This window comes from Pelmatolapia mariae, linkage group LG10_11, assembly GCF_036321145.2.
Source record: "Pelmatolapia mariae isolate MD_Pm_ZW linkage group LG10_11, Pm_UMD_F_2, whole genome shotgun sequence".
Lineage (NCBI taxonomy): Eukaryota > Metazoa > Chordata > Actinopteri > Cichliformes > Cichlidae > Pelmatolapia > Pelmatolapia mariae.
This window is the reverse complement of record NC_086236.1, coordinates 40,900,209-40,913,388: the sequence shown is the minus strand read 5'-3', so window position 1 is coordinate 40,913,388 and position 13,180 is coordinate 40,900,209. Positions and strand designations below refer to the sequence as shown.

At 39.1% G+C, this 13,180-nt stretch overlaps 1 protein-coding gene and 1 pseudogene across 3 annotated transcripts in view; one reads left to right on the top strand and one right to left on the bottom strand.

Moving 5' to 3' along the window:
• tgfb2 (transforming growth factor, beta 2) overlaps nucleotides 1-13,180 on the bottom strand; it is a 170,656-nt gene that overhangs the window by 131,089 nt on the left and 26,387 nt on the right. The window lies entirely within an intron of this gene.
• On the top strand, nucleotides 7,471-7,589 carry LOC134638053 (5S ribosomal RNA; annotated as a pseudogene).

The window sequence follows — 13,180 nt, the reverse complement described above, 5'->3', positions numbered from 1 at the left end:
ACTTTGGTTGGCATTACTTTAACCTCCAGTAACAATGAGGAATCTTGAAGTTGTTTTTTCCCTACAATGCGCATATTAAACAAATGCCTAGGAACACTTTCTTCCATTTTTGCAATATCTCTAAAATTAGAAACATCCTGTCTCAGGGATGCTGAAAAACTAGTTTATACATTTATTATTTCTAGGCTGGACTATTGTAATTCATTATTATGAGGCTGTCACAAGAATACTGACAGACTAGACAGACTGACAGACTAGAGAAAGCATATTTCTCCTATCCTGGCTTTTCTTCATTGGCTCCCTGTTAAATCCAGAATTAGTTTAAAATCCTTCTCCTTACATACAAGGTCTTGAATAATCAGGACCCATCGTATCTTATATTAATCTATTGAAAGTTGGTGCTACTAATTCCTAGAGGTGTTCCAACTCTTGGCTTTATAAAGTCAATTTCCTGATTTAAATCGATTTTAGTTTGAATAATGCGATATTGATTCATTAAATCTAAAAACTAGTGCTGTCAATAGATTTGAAAAAAATCTAAAAAAAACTAATTAATCTCACAATTTTCTGTAATTAATCACAATGTAACTGCAACCAGGCTCTTGATCAAGTAGATCAAGAGCCTGGTTGCAGTTACATTTTTTTAACTTTATATTTAAGCTTGTAACTGACATTTATGCAATATAAGGAAGTAAATGCAGAATAAACACAAAGAATGTATGCTTAAATTCAAAGAGAATTTGAATAGTTTTCTTTAATCTTTTAGCACAGGTTCTCTCCTGTGAAATACAACTTTTTAAAAAAAAGTATACACAAATATATAATATATATTAGTGCTGTCAAACAGTTAAAATGTTTAATCAGATTCATCACAGGGTTACTGTGGATTAATTTTGATTAATCACAATTAAATATCATTCATTTTTATTCTATATTAATCACATTTCATTTTGCATGAGCAAACAGACTGGAGAAAAAAGGGAAAATATATGCACTTAACATGTTTATTGAACATCTTGAACATTCATGTTAACAAAAAACTCTGTAAACATTTATCCATTCTCTCTGTCACTCTTGGGGAGGCACTTCAATGTCCTTGAAACGAGGAACCAAAGATATACTCTGGCTGCAACATTTTGGATTAAATGTTTTTAAGACATCCTTATAATAGTGACATACAATAGTCCAGGCCAGAAGTAATAAACGCATGAACTAGGTTTTCCACTGGTTCTTATATAGCTCTTTTCTATTCTACTTGAGCGCTCAAAGTACTTTATACTTATCTCATTCACACAAGGACTCTTTTCCATGCTTAAGTGCTTTAACATTCAAACTCCAATGGACGTATCAGAGAGAAACTTCATGTTAGTATCTCGCCCATGATTTGGCATACAGATTGTAAGTCAAAAGACACGTCGTAGTCTCACTCCAAGCGCTTTATTCTTTACGCCATCATACACCGCGTACACAAAAACAACAACTCCTCGCGGGCAACAGTACTCTCGCGATATAACAGAAAATAACAAGTTAACAATCTCCCTCTTTCTTTTTTAAAATAGAAGTATACACACCTCTTTAAAACATTTGCATGAATATATATGTAAACAAAAAATTGTCAACATTGTTGAACATTCAGAAAACATTTCAATGTGCTTCATTTTACTTAAAGCATACTATCACTGCACAAAATAAACAATAGTGCATTTTAATGCAAAGAAAACTTAGTAAACAAAGGATCACAGTATCCAGAGTCCTTCGTCTAGTGCTTTTAGGAGGGTTAATGGTGAAACTCCCTTTTTTGTCAGACAATCAGCAAGTTGGGATTTGGAATCTGACCAACAAACCTGTCTGATTTTCTTGGCTTGTATGAGCTCTTTAATGCTGCTCATTTCTAGCCTCTGTCTCTTCTCTGTAACCTGCTTAGTGGACTTGAGTGCATCAAACAAGGAATGATTGTCAGTCACACAGATCAACGGAAGAGCGATTCAGACCAGTGTTATCAGTTGTAAGTTCAGAAAAAAGTGTTGCCAGGAAGACTGCACTGTCTATTCCATCTGACATGGCAAGAGTTTCTCCTGCCAGTGTACTTCTGACCACACGCCTGATTTTTTTAGACTGCCAAAAGAGAGGACAAAACTTTCCTCCTTTACCCATAAGGACGATTAATGCCCCTGCTTGAGTACCGCCATCAGGAAGGTTGCCAAATGACGCGTCACTGAAAACAACCAATGCCAAATCCTCACTGTTACCCAAGTGCTGAAACTTAAGAGTCACTTTCTCTGCCTTAAGTTTACAGATAACTTTGTTCACTTCATGAATGGACTGCACAGTTGCATCTTTAATATTAGATGCCAGGCTGTATATGTCAAACATAACATCTGGCCTCGTTTGTTTGGCAACCCACAAAATCTGTCCTATTTTTGACCCGAGTTGCTCCCGTTCTGTTTCACTTAAGGAAGCATCCCTCTGTACAGCCCCTGCTGCTTGTAACTGAACCGGTTGTAGGTTGTCAATGTAAAGTTGTTGATGCACCTCTATTACATCATTAACTGTACAAATGTCCATACCAACATAAGAAAAGCTGTCATGTTCTTCACGTCCCACAAGGAAGGTAGATTTCAGTGCAGCAATGACATGAGTTGCAAAGTGACTTGAACCAGCCCAAAGGAAATCATCCAAGTGGCATGCAAGCACTCCTGTAATCTCAAATTGTTCATTCTGACAATAGAACACTGCGGGATCAACCTGTGATATTTTATCACCAGTGTTGAGCATAATGTCTTCGACCTTATTGTACCAATAAAGTGAAGCATCTGCAAGTCCATACACACACTTTTTTGAATTTCCATAGAACATTGTCCTTGCCAGCTTCAGGTGGCTAAGATAAATGTCTCTTGACAGTTCCATTCCTTGCAAAAAAGCTGGCTTTCAGAAGAAAACAGTCACACAGCGATAAAAAGAAACACAAAGAATGGCAAGAAGCTGTTGTATTATTAACTGCAATAGCCGGTCGCATAACAGCCACGGGAAGCCGACTGGTAAAGAGATCAGTTTTAATCGGATTCTGTCGTGGAAGAGAAATTGCTCGAGCCATGTTTCCGAAGTAACAAAGAGCCGCCGGATGGCCTGGATTGCAGCCATTCGAAGACCAAATATAACGTTCCAGAACACTCCAGCTCACATGTTAGTCTGCTCCAAGTATTTCCACAAAGGTAAGTCTTTTGTTGTAGTTGTTACGTAATTTATCATAACATAATTGTTGATATAGGTCACAAATAAGTCTTATATTGATTTGAATTGAATTCGTTGCGCTATGCTGCTTTGTTTACTGTGGCTTTGCGGGCTAATGTTTGTTGTGTTTTGTAGGAAAACCAGCCTACAAAATGCTGGAATGCGATCCAGACTGGGCACCCTCTATCAACCTGGGTCATACCGAGTTTAAAGCTGCTACCACAGTGAGATTTGATCGGTTAAGAGAGAGAGCGATATCAAAACAGCCATGCAAGGTCACGCATATGTGTGCTCAAGTGTTGTATTGAAGCAATCAAGTGATGAATAACTGTTTTCCAGTATGTTGTTTTGAAATGTTTTGTTTTTTTTTTGCATTGTTGATTTGTTTTTCACCAAAGCAGCTAATAAAGCACAATAGAATACAATTTTTCCTCTTTCTTGTAAGATTCTATAATAGAATGAAACAATAATGCCAGTTATAAATAAAGACAATAAATGTAATGAATTATGAAACACTTATTTCATTTCTATTGGATCTGAAAATGCTGTGTAATACTACAACCTGAAAAGACAAATAGATTGCGTTGGCCTGTACAGGAGATGAAGAAAAAAAATTTAACAACAGCTGTGAAATGGAATTGTCCAAATCACCAAAGTAAACTGGACCTGGGCTTGTTGCAGGGATCTGAAGTTACTAAACATTTTGTGAGTGTATGCACTCACACTTAGGACCATATAGTTATAAATATGTGCGTGATGCAAGTTGGGCAGCACGCTAACGTCTTTAGTCCACTCTGTATGCCCGTATGAGTCTAACCCTTTCACTCCTTTGATTTTTTCCTCGTACTTTTTTTTCGCCTTTTCGTCAACTCTGTCTTTGTACGGACCTGCCGTGTTCTCTTTCATTTTGTACATAACTGTTTTGGGGGCAAATAAAATGCAAGTATGGATTAAAATTGCAGAATTAATGATTACCGGCGCTGGAAATGCTAGCGCCACTCGTACCTACAATGCAATGCGCGGAAGTCACGTGGTCTGTCGATCTCTATACCATTAGTAGTTTCTTTAAGTGTACAGATCCATCTAGTAGACAAACATTTTTGACCCAGGTCTTTCACTTCATCAAATACACCATTACTTCTCAATCTCCTGCTGCTTAGCAGCATCAAAGGAGATATCTTTTGTTATGAGTACATCTATATCTCTGTTTTCAGGTTCAGTGCAAAAACCATCAACAAGTGACATGTCTAAAGCTTTATTTTCACCTTCAGTACCATCAGGCTCAAGATATTGCACATTATACCAGTTTTTGTATTGCCCTTTGGCTTTTCCTGCTCTACCTAATACTCTGGCTGTATGTTGAACACTGTTGTCCCTGTGAGTAAAAGTGATCAGCTGTCCTCCCCTTAACTTTACATCTGCAGAGGAGACAGGATCAGTGTATGTAGAAGGCTCATTTTAGTGTGTCACAGACATGTTTTCTGTAGTGTTAGTTTCTCTGTCACTAGTGATGTCTTCTTCCTCACTAATACTCTGTCCACCATCGAGTGCTTCTGTCTCATCATTTTCAACTGTGTCTTTGTTGTCAGTGTCATCATCAGTAGTACTCTGTGGTATTTGTTTATCTCCACTCTGTGCATCCACTTTACTCAACCTTGACTGGTGCACTATTATAAGAGTCACCCCATGTCTTACAAATACAACAGCTCCATCCTGCCCAATAACTACACCTGGACCCTTCCACTCTGTACAGTCGACTCGTTTGTAGTATACTTTATCTCCTGCCTCATATTTGTCATCTATAGGCCTAAGTTACTTGCATAGTGCTCTCCTGATCCTTTCTGAACATTCTGCCTCTGTAAATGCTTTCCTGGAAGCATGTAATGCTGATATATGTTCAGCTACTCTTGCACTTACAGTTGTGCCCTCTAAGGCAGGTGGTTTATCCATCAACACAGAAGGAAGGTTAGGGTTTTGGCAAAATACAAGTTGATGTGGACTGTAACCATGTATGAGAGACGTTTTGCTCAGTGGTAGTGGAATATCAACAGGAACTACTTCACTTTCAATGTCACACTTCGTTTGTCCAATTTTGGCCGAAAGTTTTACTTTTTTGCTGGAATACACTACAGTACCATCCCCAAAGCGAACTGGTCTGGAGCTAGGGGTTTCTGATTGCAGCAACTTGTTTACTTGGCCTTGGCTGAGGTCACTCATGTAACTATTTGCACGATCTGATATCCTCGTGTTGGTGTTGTTCCCACATCATCATAATAAATGTTGTTCCAGGTTCAACATTGCAAGTGACCAATCACATTGTTGTGACGTCATACTTTTGAGACTTCGGAAAATAATGCCGTAAAAAAAATATCTACTTAACTTGCGAGAAACCGCCTCTGTCCGCCGATCCAGCAATTTGAATTCTTTACATTTCAGGATACTGTTCTTTAATAAATGGTAAGCATTATAGATATTGTCCTTGCAACATTGGAATTTCATAAATGGATGAATCGCTTGGCTTGCAAAAGTATGACGTCACAACAATGTGATTGGTCACTTGCAATGTTGAACCTGGAACAACATTTATTATGATGATGTGGGAACAACACCAACACAACGATATCAGATAATCCGTAACTATCTAGCCACTTCTGACCATACATGCAGTATCAATAATGGCTGACCCTAGTGCTTCAGTCAGGAAGATTTCAGAGACTGTCATTGAGGCTTTAGTGTACAAGGTAATGTTACACTCCTCCACTTTTCCATCTTCAGTTAGATTTACTTGGTCACCATTCCAATGAGGACAGTCTTAAGCCCAGTGGTAAGTACTCTGACAAATAGCACATCTTGTTCGCTTGCCAAACTTGTAAAGTGGGTTGGTACCTTGTAGTGGTTGTCGCTGTCCACTCTGCCACGAAGTACCATTGTTTCATTTGTGTTTAGGACCCTTTTGCTCCGTAAGGAAAACTGCATCTTGGTTCAGTTGAATTCCGCTGAAAACTCCGGCTACTTTCCCTCCAAAAATCCGTTTCAGTGCAGACTTCATAGACGCAAACGTTAAGTCTGTGCACGCTGTCAGTGCAAGCTGTCAACTGTTCTCATCAAGACAAGCTGTATCTAGAAGCTTAAATGCTAACACAGCATCAGGCAGCGTCATGTTGTACTTTTTCATCCGGTTATAACGTTGTTCAAAATCTATAATGTAGTCTGCCATGGACACACTGTGATCCTTTACAATGGAGTCAAAACACAAGTAAGCTTCATACGTGCTGTCTTTTTCTTCTCTCTGAAACACCGCATCCAGTTTTGCAAGTAGTGTTTCCATACTGTCACCTTTGTTCAAATCTTCCGCGGGTATCTCCATGGCCGTTTCTCGGGCTCTCCCCTCGAGCCCCAGTGCCACCGTGAGTGCCTGCTTCTTTTTATCCAGCTCCGTAACTCATCTCCAAATATTAACTTGATTCTTCCAGCACTCGTATGGCCTGGCTTCATCAAGCTTTGGTGGTACTTTATAATTGGTAACCATCCTCTGCTACCAACGACACAACGTCGTAGTCTCACTCCAAGCGCTTTATTCTTTATGCCATCTTACATTGCGTACAGAAAATCAACAACTCCCCGCGGGCAACAGTACTCTTGCGATATAACAGAAAATAACAATTTAACACAGATTGGAGCATTCAGGAATCGGAATCGAACCACCAATCTCCTAAACTCCAGCCACCCCTTTCAGTTTCTTGTGTTTTCGTGATTTTTCTGTATTATGATGATGATTTAAGGTTCACTAGTTTGTCTTGAATTTATTCTTTCTGAGTTACTGAGTTTCCTTGTCTTCCCAGTTTAGTTTCTTCTCTGTTAGGTTCCCCCTGTGTCTTGCTCTCTCCCCTGTGTCACGTGTGTCTCTCATGTCATCTGTGTGTTCCTCTCTCCCCCTTCCATGTCTCTCACTTTCTCATTCCATGTGTCCTAGTCTTGTCTTTGTGTTTCATCTCCCTTTTCTGTTTTCACATTCCCCTCGTGTTTCATTCCATGTCTTCCCTGTCTGCCATGTTCTCCCCAGACCGTCATGTCTCTCTCAGTCTGTGTCTTGTCTCCCTTAATTGTTTCTGTGTTTTCCTCTTTGTGTCTTCTCCCGTTGACTCCCTAGTCTGCCTTGTTCCCATGTGCGTTCCTCTGTGTCAGATTGGCCTATAGTTAGATAACACAGCTGGGTCAACTGATGGCTTTTTAATTAATGCTTACGGCCATATCACCCTGAGCGTGCCCGATCTCGTCTGATCTCGGAAGCTAAGCAGGGCTGGACTTGGTTAGTACTTGAATGGGAGACCGCCTGGGAATACCAGGTGCTATATGTATTGGAGAATGTAGTTAGAAAGCACTACGTATAGAGAAAGTGTTGATTGGGTGAATGTGGCATGTTGTATACAGTGCTTTGAGCATTCCGGAACAGTAGAAAAGCGCTATATAAGAATTAGTCCATTTACCATTTAATTAAGGGTTTACTGATCAGAATGAAGTATTAATTAATGGTAGGACTTCTTTGAGTCGTCAATGGAGTCTACAATAATAGACACACTAATGAATGAAATTTACTCCCCACTGCTGTATAATACGTTACTATAAATTTAAATGTCATTAAGAAATAATCAAACAAAAGGTGGTTTTCAGGAAATACTGTTAAATATTCAGTTTCTATATCATGTGTCAGAAGGAGATCCAGAGTGTGATTATAGTGGTGAGTCAGCTATTTTAAATTTTGAGAGAAGCCCACTGAGTCTACTAATAATAGTAATAAATAAGTTTCTAAAAGGCAGAATAAATCAAGATGTTGATCAATTATTAAATCAGATGCTAACAGGGACCTAGAGGAGAGAGACCTAATGTTTAATAATCCACATCCAATCCTCTTTGGTTCAATTGAGGATACTGCATTGTAATTTCTTTGATTTCTTTTGCTAAAATTTTTCTGGGTTGTTTTTTTTTTGTTTTTTGTTTTTTTGGATTGTCTGGGAACAGACATAATCTCTACAGAAATGGGGTTTTGAGGAATGAAAGGAGAAGGGAAGCGACAGAGAGCTGAGTAACACTGCAGCACAAAAGTACTTAAATGGCCTGATTCGTATATAGCACTATTCTACTCTCCCGGAGTAATCCAAGCACTCTATACAACATGCTACATTCCTCCATTCACTCAAGCACTGTCTTCTATGCTGTTAAGTGCTTACCAACTACCAGTCACACACATCCATACTTTGATAGACGCATCAGACAGCAACATGGGGTTAATCTTGCCCAAAGATACTTGGGCATGCAGTCTAGGGGGATCCAGGGATCTAACCACTAACCCTCTGAGCTACAGCCACCCCAAAATGCACAGACATTTTTCTATGTCCATGTTTCTATAATGTAGTGTATTATATTTATAATCATTTTATGATTCAGTACCTTTTTTGCCAAATTAATCTAAATCGGGCAAAAAAGGGTAATACAGAAGCTTGTCAAATGTCCTTGGGCAAGATACTAACCCCAAGTTGCTCTCCAATGCATCCATCGAAGTATGAATATGTGTGAATATTAGAAAAAGCACTTACACAGACCATAGAAAAAAGTGCTTGTGCGAATGGGTGAATGAGGCATGTTGTGTAAAGCGCTTTGAGTACTCCGGGAGAGTAGAAAAGTGCTATGTAAGAATCGGTCCATTTACCATTCATCTCACCCTATCCCAGCATCCTCATCTATCATACAAACCTTGCACATCTCCTCCTTCACTATATCCAGTAATCTTCTCTGTGGTCTTCCCTTTTTCCTCCTGCCTGGCAGCTCCATCTTCAACATCCTTTGTGTAATCCCTCTATTATCCACTATCCCTCCTCTGCACATGTCCAAAGAATCCCAGCCAACAATATAATATATTTTTATTGTCTGAAGTAAATTCCAGTAACCTGGTCTAGATTATTTATCCCATATATGCTTAAAAAAGCTGTTAAAAATACCAAACCCTTTTTCTTTTAGTTTTTTTGCTGCACACTTTAATTTCTTGCTGTAATAGCTCTCCATCACATTTTTTTAAATGTATAGCAACAAGTTACTAGAAGGCAGTATACACACACATCACAGCATGGCAGACAAATATTGGCTCAATAAATTACACACCACCCATTAGGCCATATTTGAGGCACAGCCAAAAACAAAGCTCCAACTCCCATGTAGCATGAGAAATGCTCCCCAGCCCAGGCTCAGCCTGAGCATCAAACATCTTCCCCCCCATTTCCCCTGCACTTCTGCAAAAACCATCATCTTACACCAGACTGGTGCCATTGCTGTAAACAATGCATTGTTGGAGGAAAATGTAGTATTCTTAACTCTCTCACTCAATCTCCCCTTTTCTCTCCCTTCTGTTTTGCAATGCTGGCCACTGTGGCTGAGCAGTTCAAATAGCAATAGCATTCACGTCCTGCATGCTAGACCATGACTTAACAAAAATGTAGTACAAAAAAAGTATGTGGAGCACACTGCTAGTAATTCCTTACATTTCCATTATGCCTACTAGCCAATTTGTATTACTTAGGTTGTAGAAAGTTGCTTGTTTTACCAAATGATACAATTCACTTTGTGGTCTGTCAGTATTGGATACTGTAGGGAAAGCAAAACTACAAAGTTGATAGTAATAATTTAGAAAATACATGTGGGTTAGTATTTAAGAAAAATAGCCAAAAGGGGTTGGGTCACAACATCATGGCATAATGGCAAACCTTGGCATTGATTCTCCTAGTATATGTAACTCTACTCTAGGGATCAAAAAGTATTATTTTAGAAAATATCACTTCATGTTCTAAAACGATAATTATGAGTTTACTCTTGCTTTACTAGATTGTGGGGCTTGCCACCGCTCTTGTGGGACAACCAATTAAAAAATATAAGATGAAACACAGTTTTTGTTTTTAAGGATATGAGGACATGAACCTTTTTCAGCTTCTGAAGTGGAACAAGCCAGAAAAGGTTTCCTCTTCTTCTTTGTGTAACGGTGCATGTGTGCATGATAGATGAGGTGCATAATAACAGCACAATGTGGTTACATTTGTAGAGATCACGTACATCTAATTCACAGATAGAAATTTTGTGTAAATTACCCTCTACAACATTGAAATCAAATAGGCACACAGAAAGAATGTATTAGTGATATCAGTGATTATATCAGCCTATCATGTCCTGCAAAATACATCTTAACGCATATACAGTGTCATGTTAATTTACTTTAACTTCTGTTTATGAGCTCTTGTTTCTGATGTGAAAAGGAAAACCAGATTGGGGTTACTGTATGGTAAATGGACTTATTCTTACATAGCACTTTTCTACTCTCCCGGAGTACTCAAAGCGCTCAATACAACATGCCACATTCACCGAATCACTTTCTTCTAAGCTTTTTAGTGGTTCCTAACTAACATTCACACACATTCATACTCCAATGGATGTTTCTTGATGCATGCTCAATCATCCAGGTAAGTAAATCCCCAAAAGTTTATTTTGTTCATCTGGACGTAGCGTTATCAGTGGGAGAAACGTTTCGTCACTTATCCAAGTGACTTCTTAAGATTGGGGAAACCTGCAGTCAGCTGAGACTGAAGGGGTCACTTGGATGAGTGACGAAACGTTTCTCCCACTGTCCAGATGAACAGAATCAACTTTTGGGGACTCCAATGGATGCATCATAGAGCAACTTGGGGTTAGTATCTTGCCCAAGGATACTTGGTATGCAGACTGGAGGAGCCAGGGATCGAACCACTAATCAGTAGATGACCTTCTCTACCTCCTGAGCCACCCCATGTATCTGTGGTTGCATTTTACATTGTTATTTTGTTTTTACAGATGACTTTTTTCTTTGCTCATAGATCAGAGTTAGCCGGCGGATATAGCACTGGCTAAATAAGTGCTTCTTTCAGCTCAATTACTATTATTATACTTTTTTTTTTGTTAATCACATGCTTTGTATTATAGGCATGAAATGTATTCAACATTCTGTTGAATGTTGGAAAATGCTTCACAGAGGAAAGCAGTTAGAAAGATGAGCAAGGTTACTGTGGCGGAGGTGTGGTCCCGGGCTCGGCTGCAGGGGAGGAGTGGTGCAGTGAGCTCAACGGGGCGGTGCTGGGGAGGCAGGTGAGAACACAGCTGGTGGCGTTTGGTCTGATGACGGTTTCTTCCCTTTTTTAGTGAGACGGGAGAGGAGCGGAGGGAAGCTTGGAACAGCTGAGACCGGAGCTGACCAGACTGTGAACTGTCACAATAAGCAAAAAAAAACAGAACTAAATGTGTCATCTCGCTATAACGAACTGTGTGTGTGAAGTGCATTTCACAGTTGCCAAGTTTGCTATAGTTGGGATTCTTGTGCATAATGTTTCCTCTACACTGAGAGCAGAAAATTTTAAATAAACTTGGTAATATAAAAAAGAAACATTAAAAATGGTTTTAAGGGGAATATAACTTATGTAGAATGTGGTTTGGAGGTGGCGGTCCAAAAGTATGGTGTTGGTAGGCATTTAATAAAATAAAAAAAAAACTAAACTAAAAAAAATATTTTGTTAATCCTACTTTTTTGCTTTTGAGTTATAACAATTATGACAACTAGGCAAAGATTAATGTTATTATTAATAATAACTGACAGCATTATTGCTTCTGCCAGACTTGTCTGTTGTTGTGGAATCATGTACAGTATGTAGCAGTATGCAGAAATCTGTACTGCAAGGGAGACGACTCAAAAAAATCAATATTAGATGGCCATGATCTTTGGCCTTCAAGTGGCACCCCATTAAAAACAAAACTCGATTCTGTCATGGGAAGCAAGTTCATGGCCTTGAAGAACACCTTCAGAATCTTTGTGAAAATTTCACTGTGCCATCCACAAATACAGGTTTAACCTTTAATGAAGCAGATAAAGAAGTTATATGTGAACATGACCAGAAATGCCACTGTTTTCTCTGGGACAAAACTAATTTAAAATGGACTTAGGAAAAGCAAAAAAATGTTCTCTGGTCAGACGAATCAAAATTTGAAATTCTTTGTGGACAATATGGATGCCAAGTCCTCCAGACTATAGAGGAATATATGAGACGTATTATCAGTGCTCAGTTCAAAAGCCTGCATATCTGATGGCATGGGGGTGCATAAATGTCTATGAAATTAGTGGGTTGCACATTTGGAAAGGCATCATCTGTGCTGAAATGTATATGCAGGTTTTAGAGCAACATATCTTGGGAAGGCCTTGCATATTTCAGCAAGATGACACTGAACTGCATACTGCATCTCTTACAACAGCAAGGCTTCATAGTAGAAGAGTCCGGGTGCTGAATGGCCCGCCAGCAGATGAAAACACTTGGCACATTAAGAAACTAAAAATACAATAAAGAAGAGCCAAGGACGGCTGAGCAGCTAGAATTCTGTAAAACAAGAATGGGACGTTTGATAGGTCTTCTATATTCTATTCATGCAAATCATTGCACAAGAAATTTTAAGTGTGCCTATGCCGCTGCTAATCAGTGTAGTTTGCCATTCATACGGCTACAGAGAGCAAAACTCAGAAGAGCAGCCATTCTCCACCATGAACTATGGTAAAAACAAACACCGCTCACGCTTCACAGATGACAGCTTACAGTTTTGTGTAAAGATGAAGTTACTTCGTACAGCGCCGATTTGCAGACGCTGTGCACACAGGTTCGTGAGCAGAAGTCCCATTGTACCACGGCAGACCCGACAATGTTTGCATGAACACGCTTTGAAGCATTACGTTATGGACCACTTTTCACACATGGTTGGTTTACCCACACAGCCGGCTGTGCATTCACTTTTTGTTTTTTGTTATTTTTACACAGTGTTCTGAATGATGAACAATGGTCTACAGCCAATCTTGTGTATAATTATACAAACTTTGGTTGTAAGATTCAGATAACTA